This window comes from Rhipicephalus sanguineus, chromosome 10, assembly GCF_013339695.2.
Source record: "Rhipicephalus sanguineus isolate Rsan-2018 chromosome 10, BIME_Rsan_1.4, whole genome shotgun sequence".
Taxonomy (NCBI): Eukaryota; Metazoa; Arthropoda; class Arachnida; order Ixodida; family Ixodidae; genus Rhipicephalus; species Rhipicephalus sanguineus.
The window spans coordinates 78,668,924-78,687,645 of NC_051185.1; the positions used below are offsets into that span (position 1 = coordinate 78,668,924).

General features: G+C 47.5%; 1 protein-coding gene across 1 annotated transcript in view; it reads right to left on the bottom strand.

Annotated features, from left to right (window-relative positions):
- LOC119372153 (carbohydrate sulfotransferase 1-like) overlaps positions 1-12,426 on the bottom strand; it is a 116,460-nt gene extending 104,034 nt beyond the window's left edge. Inside the window, exon 1 of the mRNA XM_037642613.2 lies at positions 11,532-12,426. The gene's annotated coding sequence lies outside the window, so the exon portion shown is untranslated. The remainder of the gene's footprint in view (positions 1-11,531) is intronic.
- Between the last annotated feature and the right edge of the window lie 6,296 nt (positions 12,427-18,722).

Consider the following 18,722-nt stretch of genomic DNA (forward strand, 5'->3'; position numbering starts at 1 on the left):
GACGATGAAGAATATGGCTCAGCCCTTGGTAAGGGTTGGAAAAGCCTTTTAAAAACGGCCCACCAGTTATGTAATTTGCATTGGGTGACGCCCGGTCGGTATTTCCCTCTCCCGTTATGCTGTATAACATACGTTGACGTGGGAGAGAGACGGGGGGGGGGGCGAAGAACTTCACTGAGACCCCGAGGAGAATGGATCATGCGCTTATGGCTTCCTTGGCAATCAATACAAGTTCACTTGCGAGGAACCCACTACGCTATAAATCATATGTAATTTACTAGACCCCGAGGAGTGGATCATGCGCTTATGGGCTTCTCCTTGGCAACCAATACAAGTGCACTTGCGAGGAACCCACTACGTATAAATCATTGTATTTTGAGAAGTAGGGCAGCCAGGCACTGTGCCATTTTTCGTCATTCTACGGACAGCGGTGGTACCTGCTAAACGCAGTAAGGCTTAATGCGCACTTTATTATGCTGTGAGTGATGACGATGAAGAATTTATGGCAGAGCCCTTTGTAATGGGTTGGAAGCATTCAACAACCTACTCGTTGCGCAATTCTCATTGTGTGACGCCTGGTTACAGAATTCGCGTTGTGCGACGCTTGGTGCTTATTTTACTATTCAACCACGCTATATTGCATATGCTAGTGTGGTTCCTTCCCGACATGAAGGCTGTATAGGACCTTTTTGCAAAGCAGTTTCAAGCACCGGCATGGCTCAGAGGTTGAATACTGGGTCTCACGCAGAGGGCCCAGGTTCGAACCTCGTTCCATCCTGGAAATTTTTTCTTATTTCCTTTTTTTTTCTTATTTCGAGCGATACTGGTTACGGACACCGGCGGCGGCGGACAACTACGGCGCCAAAAACGGCCGGTGAAATGATCTCATAACAGCTTTCGCTGTAAAAAAAAAAAAAAAAAGAAAAAGAAGAGCCGCTCGCGTCAACTTTCGCAAGGGACAAAGAAATAACCGCCGCGATTCAGTTGACTGGAGCGTCTGGTCAGTAAAGTTGTACCTCGTCACAAGGGTGCTTGACCTATATACCTGTATTATTTCCGTACGCGGCTCAGCCGCACGGCCACATTCGTTCCATCAGATATGCATAACTGACAGCCTGTGGACATCATACCTCTACAGAAGATGTCAGTGTCAAAAGTCACAGTCATCTGTGCATTTGCCTAAGACGACTCGAAGGCGAAAGCAATCTTCGTCTTCTGCTCTGTCCATTGTATTACCCCCCTCGAAACCTTTCTGCACCCAACGTGGTTTCGCACTGCCTCTGGGATCGGAGGCACTGGAAGCTCTCTGCTCCTCACGTGGTCTTGCAGTGCCTCAGTAATAGGCTCACCTTTGACCAAGCAACGATGTCACGCGATGACATAATCATATGACGTCACCGTGACTTCACAAATTTTGACCTGTGACGTCATGAGGACGTCATATGGCGACGTCATCACGTGACTATGATTTTTTCATCACTCCTGTTGACGCCGACGGTCACTTCTCGCCTTTCATGATGCACCTAAGGCTTTCGCCTTAATACTTTGTCATACTTTTCGTGCCGGTGTTCTTTGGTGCCTACAACCGTAGTCGGTGGAGATGCGGCGGATCTTACAGGAAACCCACATCATATAACACTCGTGATCTCTAACACAGCGGTATCTCACGGAATGCCTGTTCTCTCCGGTCAGCGGTAGTAAGTCGCAAAACGGCACTGATTCTTCTAAAGCAGAAAATACCTCTCCGAAGGAGCAGCGGCCGTTCGGTGAGCCTCTTCCTTCTCCTTGTTTGTTATCGGTGAATGTATGTCTGTGATACGAGTGGTATTTTATTCCCTTACACTCGGAAACAACGATTTAAGTATGTGACGCGTATAATCTCACAGACGTAAATACTTGTTTCAGAGGGTATGGCTATAAAATAACAATCGTACGTTTTGTTTACACTTATGTTTGGTGTAATGCCCATTCCATCGACCAAAAATGTGCATCTACGAGAAATAATGGCACTTCGTGTGATAAAATTATTGCAATACGCGTCCTTAATAAAGACCCACATCCTGGGGTCATACCAGCAGTTGCACCGCCGTACGTTGCTTGATTTCTGTAAGACTATATACGCGCGCTTTTTCGGAGACATCTTGTCGGCTAGGGCCATAAAGACTTATCTAATGTCTGGACGAACATATTCGTTACGTCGCGAACTTGGCAGATGCAACTGCACTCAGCCGTGTCACTACTGAAGAAAAAAAATCTAAAAAAAAAAGAATGAGACTATGGCAGGTTCGCATTTGTAGTGCCAGGCCTGAAGGAAGAGCGGAACTGGATGGCATTCCTTGTTTCTCTTTATTTTTTCTTTCTTTCTTGTCTATCGTTCTCTTTCGGTCTGTTTCTTGTATCTGCTTTTGTACCTGTTGTTTTATATTTATTTATTTCCATTCTGTTCTTTCTCTCCAAATATCTATTTCTTTCTCTCTCTCTCGCTCTTTCTATCTTTATTTCTCTTCTTTACCTTTCTTTCTCTCTCTTTTTTTTCTCTTTATTTCTCTTTTCTTTCTCTTTCGGTCTTGCTCTTTTATTTCTCTCTTTTTTTCTTGTCTGTTTCTTTCTCTCTCTCTCTCTATGTCTTTATCTTTTTATGTGTTTACTCGCTTTATTTCTCTCTACTTTTCCCTTTCTTTCTACCTCTTTCGTTCTCTCTCTCTTTCACGCGTTACACGTGCTCCACTTCAACTGCCACAGTTTTCCTTGAACGCTCTCAGCTGTTGTATACCCTGTAGTGGGGCTTGCCCAATCCCTGTGGCACATACCCACCCGTGGTTTTCTGCGGACACCGAAGGTTTTACGACCGGCTTAAACATATCCGCTGGTAAAAATTCAGGAGCCCTTGCCCTATCGGGAAAATGGGGGCTAGCAAAGCTTGGCGTGCTCGTGCATAACGTACTACTTTTCTTTCTTTCTTTCTTTCTTTCTTTCTTTCTTTCTTTCTTTCTTTCTTTCTTTCTTTCTTTCTTCTTTTCTTTCTTTTTTTTTTCTTTCTTTCTTTCTTTCGCATTGCGCAATTCTTCCCACTAACTGCTACCTTACTCCATGTAGGGAATGGGACCGTCATCCAGGTGTTTAACAGTACAACAATTCAGTTGCTACAGGCAACAACGAAGGCGGCGCGTTCGTATCCAGGCAACAATGAAGCGTGGCAACGTGAAGTGACAAGGGACCTCGATAAAAGATCAGACTTCCATATCAGAAACGGCCGATCACCGATAAGCCCAAGATGGAGAGAGCATCATTTATTGGACACCGGCGCATACAGAGAGAGAGAGAGAGAGAGAGCGAATTTATTAGAAGAAGGCAGAGAGATGACGCGTACAAATACGCATGCGATCTTCGCACCTTCGAAGGCCGCATTTTTTTTGTGCACTCACGTGCGACGGCTTTCTCGAGTACGACGCCGCCGTTGCCCCTGAAATCGGGAACTCGTAACAAGAATCCCTTAAAAAGTATTGAAGGACGCTGGTACTGCGTATTCCACTACAGGACAGCAGCAGGCTCACCCCAAAATACCTATTCTACTAATGCAATCGCCTAAGACCCATACCCTGGATATCTTTTCAATGCAGCCGAATGAGCATCCAGAAGCGGCCTCAATTGTTATTTTGTACGACCTCCTTGGATGCGCTCCTGTCTCAACAAAAATTTCTACTCAATTCCGAAGAACTCTAGAGCAGGCGACCAAGCTGCTCGCACAGCGAGTACAGAAACTAGCCAGTCCGTATTTCTTTTGTTAAATTCATGCAGAATTTCCTGCGGTAGTTCTCTATCTAAATGAAGCGTGAGCGTTTGTGTTTTGTAGCAGTGCAAGAAAATTCACGCAGAACCCCGTTTGAGAGGTGTCTAAAGTGATGCGCATTTAGAGGCCATCCCTGGAACACCGTTTTCGAGCGGCATGGCTTCTTCCATGTCGTCCTAGACAGGGCTTTTAGGGGCGAAGCTCCTTAAGGCGGCACCCGTTCGTCCCTCGTAGTCGTAGTCGTAGTAGTCGTAGTGCGTAACCAGTCTTACGCTTTGACCTCCAAAGTGGTGCCGGTGGGAGATTTTTCCTGTGCGTTGTTGAACAATAAAAAATTCGCAGCGTGCGCGTTAACTAAAAGCCGAATTCTTCTGTCTCTCATTCCCCATTAGCAGCCATTGGCATGTTCCAGTAGGAAACGTTAGTAGAAGTAGAAGTGTAAGTGTTAGCTAAAAGCCGACTTCTTCTGTCTCTCATTCCCATTAGCAGCCATTATTTACCTCCAAGGTAGTGCCTGGTGAGATTTCTCCTGTGCGTGATTAAACAATAAAAATTTTGTTCAAAACGCCGTTGATTGATGAAATAAACCAACGAAAGACGCCAGATGTTTTGTAAAAGCAAAACGAAAGAACGCCAGATGTTCCTAAAGCAAAACGAAAAGACGCCAGCTGCTTAACGAAAGACGCCAGATGTTTTCTAAAGCAATGGTTTTCTAAACAATGAAAATTCACAGCGTACATGTAAAATTAAAGTGAGCTGCAAGTCGTCATAACTCATCGAACCTTTAGTATAAACGCGCCCGATCTCACGTCGGTGATGATGTGCTGGGCAGAATTCACGGAAGATTCACGGTTTACCGATGAACCTCCGCAGCTTCGCCCACTCATCATCATTCACTCCGTGGATATGCTGTGATTTTATTGCACTACCATCAAATTCAAAGTGTTCATAGACATTGCTCTTTTACATTTATTTTTCACCGCGGGCACAACACATTCTTATGCATCAGATATATTAGACACTGAGAATTCGGGCCCCAAGGACCTTGGGGACCCGAGAAGTTTGCGAGCCGCCAGGGTGCATGCGCAGGACCCAAGACGATCTTGGGCTCTTGCGCTCGCGTTGACCCAAGACGCAAAAAACGAAAACTAGCGTGGGTCTTCAGGGCGTCTTAGGTCGCCAGCGAGACGACACAGACGCACCGCGGGCGAAGACGCAGTATAGCCCGCGTCTCGCACAATTTTAATTTCGCCACGTGTGGCGCCGCGTGCGTTTGACCCAACGCAGCCTACGTTTGACCCAATTCTCAAACTGCGCTGATCCTCCGAATGCAAGAGTAGGCTACCCAACGCAGCTTAAGTCCCCAATTCTCAAACTCTCTATAGGCATTCTGCAAGCATTGGTGTGCAACTATAGTGCCTGTGTAACCCAGCGGTTAAGACACTCGGTTTCGGAGTCTAGAGACCCGGCTTAAAATCGAGCCCCGCCGAAGAAAATTTATTTCGTTTTATTCATTTATGGCGATGGTCGTATTACGTGACAGACGGACGGACGGAACCTTTTATCGCTGAGTCAGAACAGAAATGCTTACTCATTTCAAAAATTCTTGCAGATCCCAAGTGCTGTATGAATCGATTTCATGCGAAGAAGTCGGCGAGTAGCAGCCTACGCGTCACTTTGAGCATCTTACGAGGCGGATCACGTCTCCGTGTAATTTGAGCAGTGTGCGTATCGTGGGTTTACCAGGCACATCGACTACACCGGCGTCTAAAGGGCAGTTCAATGTCTGGCGTGACGCCGGCACTCACGTTACAGCAATGACGTCACTTTTATGGAAACGAAGTGTCAGCAACGTTCGTTGGCGTATTTTAGCGCCGACCAGCAAAGCTAGAATGTAGCTCGTTCAATAACAGGTGTGCACGTGTAATATGTTGTGCGCAACGTTAATATCGCCAACTCTAACAAACGGTATACATTTCTCTCTTCTAGTCCAGACAAATCGTCTAATAAGGTTTTCAATGTATGTGGTCACTGTCCTCGGTTTATACAGATTTGGAATCAGCTGTGGTGCATATCCTCATACCATGGCCCTTGATATGCGGGTATGCGCCACACGTGATTGTGGGAGAGGATTTTACGACGTACGTCTCAGGCATGTCATGTTATTGATGTCATCACCTTCCAGCCTTATTCATCGTACACTCGTACCCTTTTACACCAATGTCGGCATATACCAAGTTAGGAGGCAACCTCGAACGAGAGCACACAGACGCGGGCGGCTATATTAGGATAGATAGATAGATAGATAGATAGATAGATAGATAGATAGATAGATAGATAGATAGATAGATAGATAGATAGATAGATAGATAGATAGATAGATAGATAGATAGATAGATAGATAGATAGATAGATAGATAGATAGATAGATAGATAGATAGATAGATAGATAGATAGATAGATAGATAGATAGATAGATAGATAGATAGATAGATAGATAGATAGATAGATAGATAGCCTCAGGTTCCCAAAGAAATGCTTCATATTTCCCATTCAAGGACCTACTGGGCTACAGCGACGGCACTACACGGTGGCTAGACGACAGCACTGCGGGGACCTTCGGGTTAATTTGGGCCACTCGACACTCAACCTTCACCGCTTCTTGCTCACACTCAACCCCCCCCCCCCCCTCTTTCTCTCGTCTTCCGTCGAAATGGAACCACTCCGGCCGGATACTAAACCTGTGACCTCGATCTCGTGGACTTTCTTGTAACAACTCGATCACCGCTTTTTGCGCTTTCTACTGTGAGATATTGGAAAGCTTCGGACCAGTTTTGCCCGCTACGTACAAGAACAAAAAAAAACTTTTTTTTTTGCCATCCTATAGACCCTTCTCCTGCCAGCTTTTCCTGCTTTTTCACGAAGAGAAAAGAAGGACCCGACGGGAGATAAGAATCACTGACCGTTTTATAGAAACTGCATTTACAGGAAGATATGTCTGTAGCGAATCTTTGTATCTACTGTGTATTATTATTTTACAGAGACCAATATGACCTACATTCCAAGCAAGAAGGAAGTTCAGGGGTATATTGATACTGAAGTGATGAAGAGTTGTTGAACACAGAATGTCGCTGATGCCAACGTTTCGACAAAGGGACTTGCCTTCTATCGAGGCAGCAACAAGTATCATTAGCTCTGTTTAACCTCAATACCCTAGCTTCATGCTCCACTTTTACTTATTAGCATTATTGAGCACAAGCGCCGGCTCAATAATCTTCATCATGAATCAACATCGTGAAGACAACGCCCTTCCTCATCGCCTTTTTAAAAAACCTTCACGCGCATCTAATCACAAAAGACTGGCAATGTGCAATGAGAAATGATTAGCTTTGCGAAGGTGCATTAGTATGGAAGGTTGTTCCACCTTGAAGCCCGTAGGTTACTCATGGGTATTTCTTCCTTAGAGCACGATTGAACGAGTTGATTGCCTTTCCCTTAGAATAAATTGGTTTCGTCATGTCATCGAGTGACCGGTAACACTGCTGAACGCAACAACAACAAAAAGATGTAACGAAAGGGAAAATTTGTTCTAGTATGTCGCGACCCTTTTCGAATGGCGCTGAAGGCCGTCCGAGACAATCTCAGAACTCGACCAGACTCAGTGTGCGAGGAATTTTCCGGACGGCTGTCTGAGAGTCCAGAAAAAGAAATATTGAGAGAGTAGAGGAGAGAGGGAGGGAAAAAAAAGCAACTTAAGGTTACGGCGAAGGATCACGAACCGGAGAGACCGAGCAACAGAAGCCGTTCGCGGAAGTTTTTATGGTAAGGTCCCCATTGTTCACTTTCCTATCCTGGATTTGACTGTAATGACCGCTGGGCAAGGACGAGCGAAAATACCTGTTTACAGCAGGACGGGAGAACGTTGTAGGCCGTCGGGCGCTCGCTGACTCTAAACGGAATTTCGACGATGTCTCAACCTTCCCTTCCTTCCTGTATTGAAAGAGAGCGAAAAAGTGACCGCTAGCGAAACTGGAAGTTATCCGAAAGAATTCAATGTATGACCGGTTACACTGTTTTTTTTTTTAAGGCAAAGGCCTTAGATGCCTCATCAAACGCGAAAATTGACCGCCGTCCCGCGTCTGCGTCCGCCGTCGGCGGCGTCAGCACGAGTAATGCAAAAACTGATCATCACGTGATGACGTCACCGCATGACGTCATCATGACGTCACAGAGAATCAAAATATGTGACGTCATTTGACGTCACGTGACGTAACAACATATGATGACGTCATCACGTGACATCCTAGCTTGGTCAAATGCGGGCCGATCACGGAGGCAGTGGAAGATAGGTGAGGTTCCTCCGATCCTGGAGGCAGTGCAAAACCACGTTACGTGCAGAAAGCTTTCGGAGGGTGGCGGGACAGGATCAATACATCGACTGAGAAGGAAATGACGATATCTTTACGACTTCCGGTCGTCCTCGGTGAATGCATAAGGGACACAGCGAGCGTTTTTTTTTTTTTTCCTTGCGTTGCCTCTTTTATTCGGGTTAGAACACCACGTTGGTGCACATTTCAATCCCTCGTATTGCATAACCTCGCTGCTCAATATATTATCATCTCGTGCCTGATATAGTGATACACTGCCCTCGCTCGGTACAACGGCACAACATGACGTTTATGAAGCATATGTATATGCACCATGCTGATGTCCATCTCTTACACAGTCTAAAGAAAACTAAAGAGGATCCCCTCACGAAAGAATAAAATAAGAACGTCCGGCTCTGTTATGCGATCCTACGCTGTCCTATTAGATTCTTTATAAGACATACCAACCACGATGGTCTAGCGGTTATGGTGCTCCACAGCTGACCCGAAGGTCTCGGGATCGAATCCCGGCCGCGATGACCGCATTTTCGATGGAGGTGAAAATGCTTGATGCCCGTGTTCTTAAATTGACGCGCACGTTAAAGAACCTCAGGTGGTCGAAATTTCCGGAGCCCTTCACTACGCCGTCCCTCATAATCATGTCGTGGTTTTGGAACGTTAAACCAAAACGGTTATTATTACCATCTTTATAAGACATAATTTCGTGCGAAGATGTTGGCTTGAAGTGATGAGAATTCGTTGAGCAGGGAATGCCGCTGGAGCCGACGTCTCGACAAGAGGAACTGACGAAACGTTAACTGACGACGATGAGCCCTGACGAAGAGTCGCCTTGTCGAAACGTCAGCTCCTGCGATCCAGATCCCCGATAGAAAAGTGTGCCTTTTGATTGTACTACGTCATAAAACGCATCCGTATGCGTGTCTTCCGCTATTTCGTTGGATGGCTATTGCTGGTTATCCGCGTTTCCCGGCAGTGGCCCATTTGCACACCATCATTATCTCCTATAGATTAATGGATGGAAAGCGTTACTCAAGTCCTGCAGAAATGGTTTCTGAAGATTAGCGGAGAGGTGTTCGCGAACGGGTTGCGTAGAGTGAACACTTTCTTACTCGCGCAAATTTCAGATGTGACGCGGATGTCTTCACTACCTACGGGCATGACGTGATGAGAGCTTCGCTGGCGTGACTTGCCCTTAATTGGCTGAATCTAGCCAACAGCAGCGCGTCTTCGTTCCGATTGATGAGAATCAAAATTGAAGCGGGGCACTCCCTAAACTACACCTTTTATAATTATGCATTCCGAGGACATGCGCTTGAAAACACGTATCTCTTCGATGCTGTTGAACTGCTCGTTGAAAATTCTAAGCCCACAATCACAAAAGAAAAAAAGATTCCTACGCTATAAGCGCGTGTATAAGAGGTTATTCCTCACAATCGTCGACGTTGAAGGCACTATTAGAGGAGACGACAGAACTACGTCAGAATGGTTACAAAACGTTTTCTTGGACAATACCCCAGAGTGGCTATGTGCCACAGGCTTGATGATACAAACAAAAAATCTAATAGCTCTTGCAAATTCAGAGTTTTGCGAATTCGCCCCCCCCCCCTCTCCCCTTCGGGATCTAACCCTTCCCACTTCGAGCTTTTATGGAGGCTTCGTCTTCAGCAAAGTAATACTCGTTGCTATAATGCGCTGTGTCGCGCGAGCCTCATTGAAATTCACGCTGTCTGACATGCAAAACAGTAACGCGAATTTTTTGACGCCTGTTCCCGATGTCTGCACGTAAGTACACTTCAGCAAAATGGAAAGTTGGGCAAGCTGATGATATGTTTCCATAGATAAGACACCTCTCGTCCAGTAGTTTTCTCTCGCCCTGCGTGTGTTTCGGTTGATCGCGCAGTCATCTGTCTATTGAACACCCAGCCACGGTGGTCTAGTGGTTATGGCGCTCGACTGCTGACCTGAAGGTCGCGGGATCGAATCCCGGCCGCGGCGGCTGCATTTTCGATAGAGGCGAAAATGTTTGAGGCCCGTGTACTTAGATTTATGTGCACGTTAAAGAACCCCAGGTGGTCGACATTTCCGGAGCCCTCCACTACGGCGTCTCTCATAATCATATCGTGGTTCTGGACGTTAAACCCCAGATATTATTATTGTCTATAGAACGTAACAATACACATCATAAAAGAATACTTACCAACTATATCTTACACTTCCGTCGCTCTAAGAATGCACCTTATGTAATTTTCGGTGAGACCTCCTCTCTTTCTTTCAACTAAGCATATAATTCCTCTAATCAGATTAAACTTACACATGGTAATAACTATCTCTACACCCAGTGGACATGTATGGCTGTAGGAAGTGAATATTACGTCGTTTTAGGCCGCGAAGACAGCCAAACGATTTAAGCGGTTCATTACATCCATAGGTCGGAAACTCACTCATAAGTCGACTCACGCAGACTCAGATTAAGCCGTGAGTGTGAGTCTGGGCGAGTCAGGCTGAGTAATATTTTCGTGAGTCTGAGTGAGTACGGGTGAGTAATATTTTCGTGAATCTGAGTCCGAGTGAGTCCGGATGAGGAAAATTCTGGCGAGTCTGAGTCTGAGTGAGCCCTGAGGGCAAAATATATTTCATGAGTGAGTCTGAGTGAGCTCCACACTTTTTGCCGACCTATGATTACATCTAATTGAAACCGATTCCCAGTTAAACGCAGACGTGTTAGTATGAAGCTCTTCAACAGTTACAGCGTGCGTAATAGGCACGGTAACGCAAGGTTGCATCTATACTCAGAGCAGTGACGCCTTCGCTGCCGGAACGCAAACACGACCCACGAAAAGCTACGGTCACCGCTTTCAGCTCACTCGAATGACCTATTCGTTCACGTGTGCGCAAGCGAGCGACCTTGAACTCATTCTCCGCGGACGACTCAGAACGGAGCGCCTTTGAGTTCACGCAAGAGACGTCGAACCTGCGTTTCGCACTTCGCATAGCCGAAACGTCCTACTCTCCCGTCTAGAAGGACGGCTTTTACGAGACCAGACAGCGCGACACGGAAGCGTCACAGAAAGTGAGGCGCGTGTCTTTCTAGTTCCTGACCCATTTCGTTTTCTCCTCTGTTTTGTTTTTCGACAACCCGTGTTTCTCAACGGTTAGAAAAAACAATGACAGAGGAGCACGCGTGCATAGTTACAGAAAGAAAAAAAAACGAAAACAAAAACCGAAGCAGGTCACAAACCTCCGCCGACGCGGAATCGCGGCACCCTCGAAAACCACGTGGGAGTTGAGCGCTCGTGGGCAGCGCGTCGAAGGACGCTATAAACCATTTCTCGCTGTGCTACAATGTAACTCACCTTTGACGAATAGCGAAGACTCCGAGGAGTCGCCATGCGTACAACACGAAGTTCCCAACCGGCAGGACGTGGACTTTCCACACAGGTGGTACACACGGACGGATCGTTGTACACTCAGAAGTCAGTTACAGCGTTGCAGCAGTACATGGCACATATAGTACACGGTAACGCCGCCGACGAAACAACCACCCCATTAGCAGGCCTATTATTTCTCCACACACCGCTGCTGACGGTCCACACAACGTCTGAGTTTGTCAAGATGGCACAGACGCACACAGACACTTCAGAGGTCAACCAGAGCTACGAAATGTCGATACGGCAGCGCAAGCGGCGCGCCATTCACCGTCAGTAGGTCGATTAAACTTCCACATGCCGCCAAAGGTAGAAGAGTTACAACGAGTCAAACTGTCCAGGACGAAACGCTTAACACCGGATTCGACATCACGGCTTCGCGCGATGCTGGATGCGAACGGTCGTCGTCGGATCACCTCGGGAACGGTTTGCCGAACACTGAGGTCGTCATCTTCGATGGAGCGTCCGATACATACTGGTCCCTGAAGGAGGACAGGGGCCTCCTCCTTCGACGCGGAACCACGCCGGACGACTTGCGACCCACCGGGCCGGGGCAGGTTGGTTGGGGTGCCGGTATAAAAGAGAGGAGGCGAAATAGGCAACGTATGGACGGTGAGGGTCGCGTTACACTGAGTCCGCCGGAAAAGGCCGGAAAGGCCGGTTGAGCCAGGACCTGGCTGTCGTCCTTGCCGAGTATCGCCGCCGCCTGGCCCGGTTTGTTGTAACACCAAGCGTGGAGGACTCTCCTTCCTCCCCTGGCTCCTCGCTCGCTTAGCGAACGCGTGCAACTGCTCCGCCAGCGGCGCGTACGCGAAGACGCAACGCGCTCCGCTCGGATCGGCCGCGAATGATGGAAGGCGAGAGAGGAGGAAGCACGCGAAAAGAGAGAGAAGGAAACGTAAATAGGAAAGAGAAGTTCAGGGGGGTGCGCAGCTATTCGAGATGAGGAGGTGATACGTGAAGGAGGTTACGCAGGAAAGTTCACAAAGGAGTGTGTTATTTTGTGCGGGAGAGCGAGCATTTATACGGGGGGTGCTCCTCGCACCCACTCGCCTTCTTTGTTTCCTCTTCAAGAGCGGTCTTATGTCGAACTGACACCCGGTCTCTGCACCAGGATCGCGGCGAGGGTCGCGTGATAGAGGAAGAGGAGAGGCGAGGGGGGGAGGATCACGATGAAGAGGATGCCCCAACGTACGCAGCAGGAAAGTTGGAGAAGGCGGGTTTCCGCGGTAAACGGGGAGTTTTGTACGACGTGCCTTTAAATGGTTTCGCTTACGCATTTCCTCGGACTGTTCTTTTTTTTTTTTTTTTTTGTTCCTTAACGAGTGCCACAGGCCTCTCCGAACGTTCACGTTCTTCGTTGATTGTACACCTCTCGCTTTTTTTCTGGCAAGACCTTCTTCCTCTGTTCTTCCTCGTAGTACACAATCGTTCCTTCCTTCTTGCTGTTTCTTCCTACCGCTTATCGTTATGCTGAATCCGACTATCTTTCTCTTCCACTCTCGCTTGAGCGCGGGATTTAGCACAAACACTGCCACACCTTTGCTTCATTTCAGGCTCTACTCCAGAGGTAGCACTGTTTGATATCGACAACATTCTTTACATTTTTCATACCGAATAAACGCTTTTCTTGCAAGCCATTTAAAATTTTTTTATAGTTGGCCCACTCGAAACTTGTAAATGTACTGTGTCACACAATCACCAGCACGTACTATATAGTTGTTTTGTGCGTGTGTGTGTGTGTGTGTGTGTGTGTGTGTGTGTGTGTGTGTGTGTGTGTGTGTGTGTGTGTGTGTGTGTGTGTGTGTGTGTGGTGTGTGTGTTGTGTGTGTGTGTTGTGTGTGTGTTGTGTGTGTGTGTGTGTGTGTGTGTGTGTGTGTGTGTGTGTTATTATTAAATGTGTTTAAGGAGAGTTTTGTGCCTAGGTATGGCTCCAACTACTCCTCTTAGATAATTTGCATCGTGCAGTTGTCAATAAACATATAGCAGTACAAAATTTAGGCATGAAAATGTCTATTAACAACAACAACAATGTTCATACAAGTGCTTTCTTCATGCACCTTATAGTTCATGTTGATATTGTTTTACTGCGTGGTCAATGGCTAGTACGCATGTTCATGTAAAACAAAAAATGCTGACGATCATGTAACATCTATGTGTTTACGTGTGTACTGACTGATGTTTCTATTATGCCGACTGATATTCCCGAAGTGTACGTCTTCGCCTACACAGTCCTGCGACAACACCTCTCATTGGTGTTGGCAGTACTGTGATTAAAGGCAATGAATAAATATAGCACGAGCGTCAATCATTTAATCCACACGAGATGCTTCCGGAAAGGAGCCCAACATCCCTCGGATGATGAAGGCAAAAGGCCGAACATAAAACAGCCCGTCTTGCCACTCAGTTTCCTCCTCTCCCGGCTTCGCCCTCACCCCCCCCCCCCCCCACCTCGAATCTCGGAACCAGTTCTTTCTTTTTTCGGGACACTTGCTGCTACTTCGGCAAAAGCGGCGTCGCTTCGACGGTCTCCTGATGCTGCGGTTCCTGCGGCGAGCGAAAGTGGTCCGCTGCTGCGCGCGGTCGTTCGCTGTAGATTCCCGCCGCGCGCTTGAAGATTGTGCCGGCAGCGGGACAGAGAATTCTCTCTACGTAATTGTCGCAAGTGTCGAGCAATTACGATCCCCAACTGAGCCCCTCATTAGCGAGAAACTGCGAGCACAAGCGATCTTATAGTATAACGACGAGATATATACGACCACCGTGGGCGTGAGTAGCGCGGGTAGCAGTTTGGAAAGCGACAAGGGTCGAACCACTGCCAAGCTCGTTGGAGGACACGAGAGTTAACTTGCAGAACCCTTCCTCGCCCCCCTTTCCTCCTGTAAAAAGAAGCAGGAAGCAGTGAGTTCGCTCTGAAGAAACACTCACACTGTCACTTATTCATTTTCCCTAAGACGACTTGAAGGCGGAAGCCGTATTCTTTTGCGCCTCAGTCGATAATCGATAGTATTGATTCCTCCCCCACCAGCTTTCTGCAACCACCGTGGTTTTACACAGCCTCCGGGATCAGAAGCATTGGAAGCTTTCTGCGCCTCGCATGGTCACGCAGTGCCTCCGGGATCGGCGCACCTTTTACCAAGACAGCATGTCGTATGATGACGTCTTCATGTGGCGCCATGTTATGTGACCTGACGATGACGTCATAGTGTGCCGCCATCACGTTTCTTTCTTTTTTTTTTTTGCAGCACTCGTATTGACGCCGAGAGTCGCTTTGCGCGTTGGGTCAGACATCTAAGGCACCCGTCTTGAAAAAGAAAGCTCTCGCATTTTTTTTTTCTTTCACCGTACTATGGTTCGCAGGGGACGTGCTAATCACGTGCTCGAGTTCAGCTGTAAACTAAAGCGGCTGCGTGAATCGAATCGGTCGTGACCTTCTCGGTCATTACAGTGTGTTTTCGTCGACGTCTCGAAGTGATCCCCTCCTTTACGTAATTTTTGTCGTTAGCTACAATGCTTGCAATCTGCGGCTGTACGATAGAAACGCAAGAAATAAATTTCTCCTTTTTACACTTTCCTTTTGGCTTCTCGAATACCCAATAGAAAGCGCTTCTTATACTCAATGTGAACGTGTGTATCAGCACACTCGTTCGTGCGTATACTCGTACTATTTTAGCAGCTCGCGAAATTAGTACTCACATTTCTCTCTCAAGGTAGCCAGTCACCTGTACGACAGGCTCCTTCAATTTCATAAGGCTCCGGCTGATGGACCTGGAACATGCATACGTTACAGCTCCCAGGCTACACAATCCTTTACGGCAGAATCTATTGAATCAAAACAAGTGCACCGGCGGAAAGCTCTTCAACGTCATGTACTATATTCGGAGCGGTTAATAACCACTGATGGGGTGATGCGTAACATCACGAAGACCGGCTGGAACGCAATATCTCGTCGTACGCATATGCAGCACCCATACGTCAGCAAACTAATGCGATTTCTCGTTCACTGAGCGGGAGATTCTCGTAGCCGAATATACTTCACTGCAGCTCCCGTACGCAGCCTGTGGATTGGGGCCATAATGAGTGAGTCCTGTGTGTCATTAGGGTGTTTTTATCAGTGCTGGTTTACCTATACGACAAACACGGCGATATCGAATCGTAGTAATTGGCACGTAGCTGGCATGTCAGCAAACCTGGAAATATCATCACCTTACCATGCGCACCGAGCAGCTCAAGCAGTTCAAGCGTTTTCGGATCCTCGATAAGGAACGGTAATACCGTAGCACGAATTGTACGGTTTTACGGACGCTGCCGAAACATCCTTATGAAGAAGCACACCTATATTCGCATACAAGTTTAGAAGACCGCGCCACTTCCGCCTCAAAGGCGGATGCACACAAATTTGCACCAATAGGCGCGCACTCCAGACTGACGTCGTGAATCGGACGGCCGTTGGCCCCGCCTTTGAAGAACGTTGCCGAGTGCGTAAGCGGGACTATTTCTTTAGTCGCGGAGGCCATCGGCTGCCACGTTTCGGCCGTCTGGGCGGGCCTCTCTGGACTTGGTAAGTTGTATCCAACTGTAGTGCAATACACATGCCTGCAAAAGCTATGATTTCGGCACTGTGGCTTTGCGCGTCAGTGATACGCAATGTTACGCAAAAGTGTTTCTGCATGAGCTTCGTGAAGCGCGCCAGTCTACACGAACGCTTGTCACGGACTGGACGCTCAACGCTTCGTTGTGCGCACGCGTTAAAGGGACACTAAAGGCAAATACTAAGTCGACGTTGATTGTTGAAACAGCGGTCCAGAAACCTCGTAGTGCTACTTTTATACCAAGAAAGTGCTTATTTTGAAATAAAATCACGTTTTAGTGGTCCGCATCGCGTTAGCGCACTTCAAATCCCCCGCCTGAAATCCGACTTTCATACGTCACTGCTTCCGTGCCCAACGTTGCCCACCTTTACTGCGCGGCTGCCGACACTAGTAGCAGCAGAGTGAAAGTAGCGGGACCCACAGCAGCAACAACGGCCACAGAAGCTTGCTGCAATCGCCGCAATGGATGTGGACGGAGAACTTGACAACGAGACATTGGCTCGCGACGCTGGGCTCCAATTCAGCGACTTGAGCCCCGATGAACGCGGTATGCTGCTGAAGGCTCGTAGTGCCGGCGTCGCTGCATGCAGCATTTTGTCGAACTTTCTGTCAGAGCGACTTTCACGAGCGCGCAAAACACACGCGGCAGTACGCGATCCCGAAACTACTACTGAGACGCGACCGCGTGAGCGAAGCAGAGTGCCCGCGAAGCGCAGTTCGGCGAAAACGGAACCTTTGAACCACGCGCGCCGTTCCCCATGGCAACGCCACAGAGGTTCTTTTTTCCATGAATCAAACGGAAACGAACAAACAGCATTTTATTACGTCTTTTGATGCAAGGAAGGTTCTTTTTTTATTGCTGCTAGTTTGATTACTAGTGATTTATTGTAGGTAGACTCTCATACGTCATCGGGATCACTTCGAAAATGCCCCACTCGTGGCGCTCATCATGTGATACGTTTAGCTTAATTTCTCTGTAAGTATGGCGCTGCTGTTGATAATATTGCTGTTTTAGAACTTGTCATACATTGAGCTTTCACTCTGATATAAATTGTTATTTGCCCTTAGAGCCCCTTTAAGACAAAGCAGGAACTTTCTCCCATCCCTTCACCTTTCTTTGCGTTTGCCCAGTGCCGGATAGCCAACTAAATCTGCCTGGCTAAACTATTTATCCTTTACCTACCGCTATTTTTTCCCGCGTCCCTACAAAGCAAAATATACATATAGTCACAGCACTATACATGATGTATGATTGATGGATAGTTGAAAAAAGACAAAGAAAACGGTGGTTGTGACTGTTCGTGCACGCTTTACAGAGGAGAACACTTCACTAATAACGGACTCCCAATGTTGAGTAGCCTCCGCAGAGTCCAGCTAAATACCCTCATTGTGGTACTGAACAATGAACGTGTTTTTCTCGTATGTAGGCCACCAGCAGACCAAAGTAATAGCATCGCGACTCTTGTCAACGCCGCGCCTATTGGGCCTGCGGTGCGAAGAACAGTGTAATGTTCCATTCTATTAGTCTCTTTCCAGGGTTATTTTTTTCTATTTATAGCACCAAGTGGATGCATCGCGATGCAAGACGGGACGACAAAGAAAAGGACGAGGGTGCACTCCTGTTTAATAGCTCCGGCCATAGGCGTGCGCACAGGGGGGGCAGGGGGGGCGCCCCCCCCTAAAATCCTAAGAGAGGGGGCGCAAAATCTGCCCCGTACACTGACCCCCTTAGTCACCTAAGATGGGGGGGGGGGCGCAAAATCTGCCTCGTACATTGACATACAAGGGGGGGGGGGCGCTGCGATGAGCCTTCGCCCCCCCTGATGGTGAACCCTGCGCACGCCTATGGCTCCGGCCATTCTACAGGTCTTGACCCAAGTTATACACAGGCAAGGGAGGCACGTGATGCCCGGAATCACTGCATCTTTAGCTACAACAGGGTGAACCCCTCCACTGAATCATTATTAACACCTGTGTCAAACAGACACTTTAGATCGCGATCGGGCCTTATTCGTATCAAACTTCTTGATCACGATCGAAAAAAATTAAGGCAGCTTCGTATACTAGTGGTGTCAAGCCTGAAGGAAGTGCGGAGCAGGGCAGCCTGCATTGTTTCTCGTTATTTTTCTCTTTCATCTTGCAACAACAACCGCGGCCCCATACCGGACGTTTAAAAGGACATGTGTGACTAGCGGACTGGGCGACCTCCGCTCATTTGGTGCCAGTGTATATACTGAGGATGCCGCCCGCATAGGTGGCAAAACATAAAACATCTATGTAATTTTGTTAATACTGTTGTGTTATGTTAAGTCGAAGTAAATCTTTTAGAATCTCCTTCTTTCTTTCTCTATTTAATATATCTTTTTTTTTATATATCTCAGAACCACGACATGATTATGAGGGGCGCCGTAGTGGAGGGCTCCCGAAATTTCGACGACCTGGGATTCTTCAACGTGCACCTAAATCTAAGTACATGGGCCTCAAGCATTGCATTCAATTTGTAGATATATAGTCAGTACAGTACACG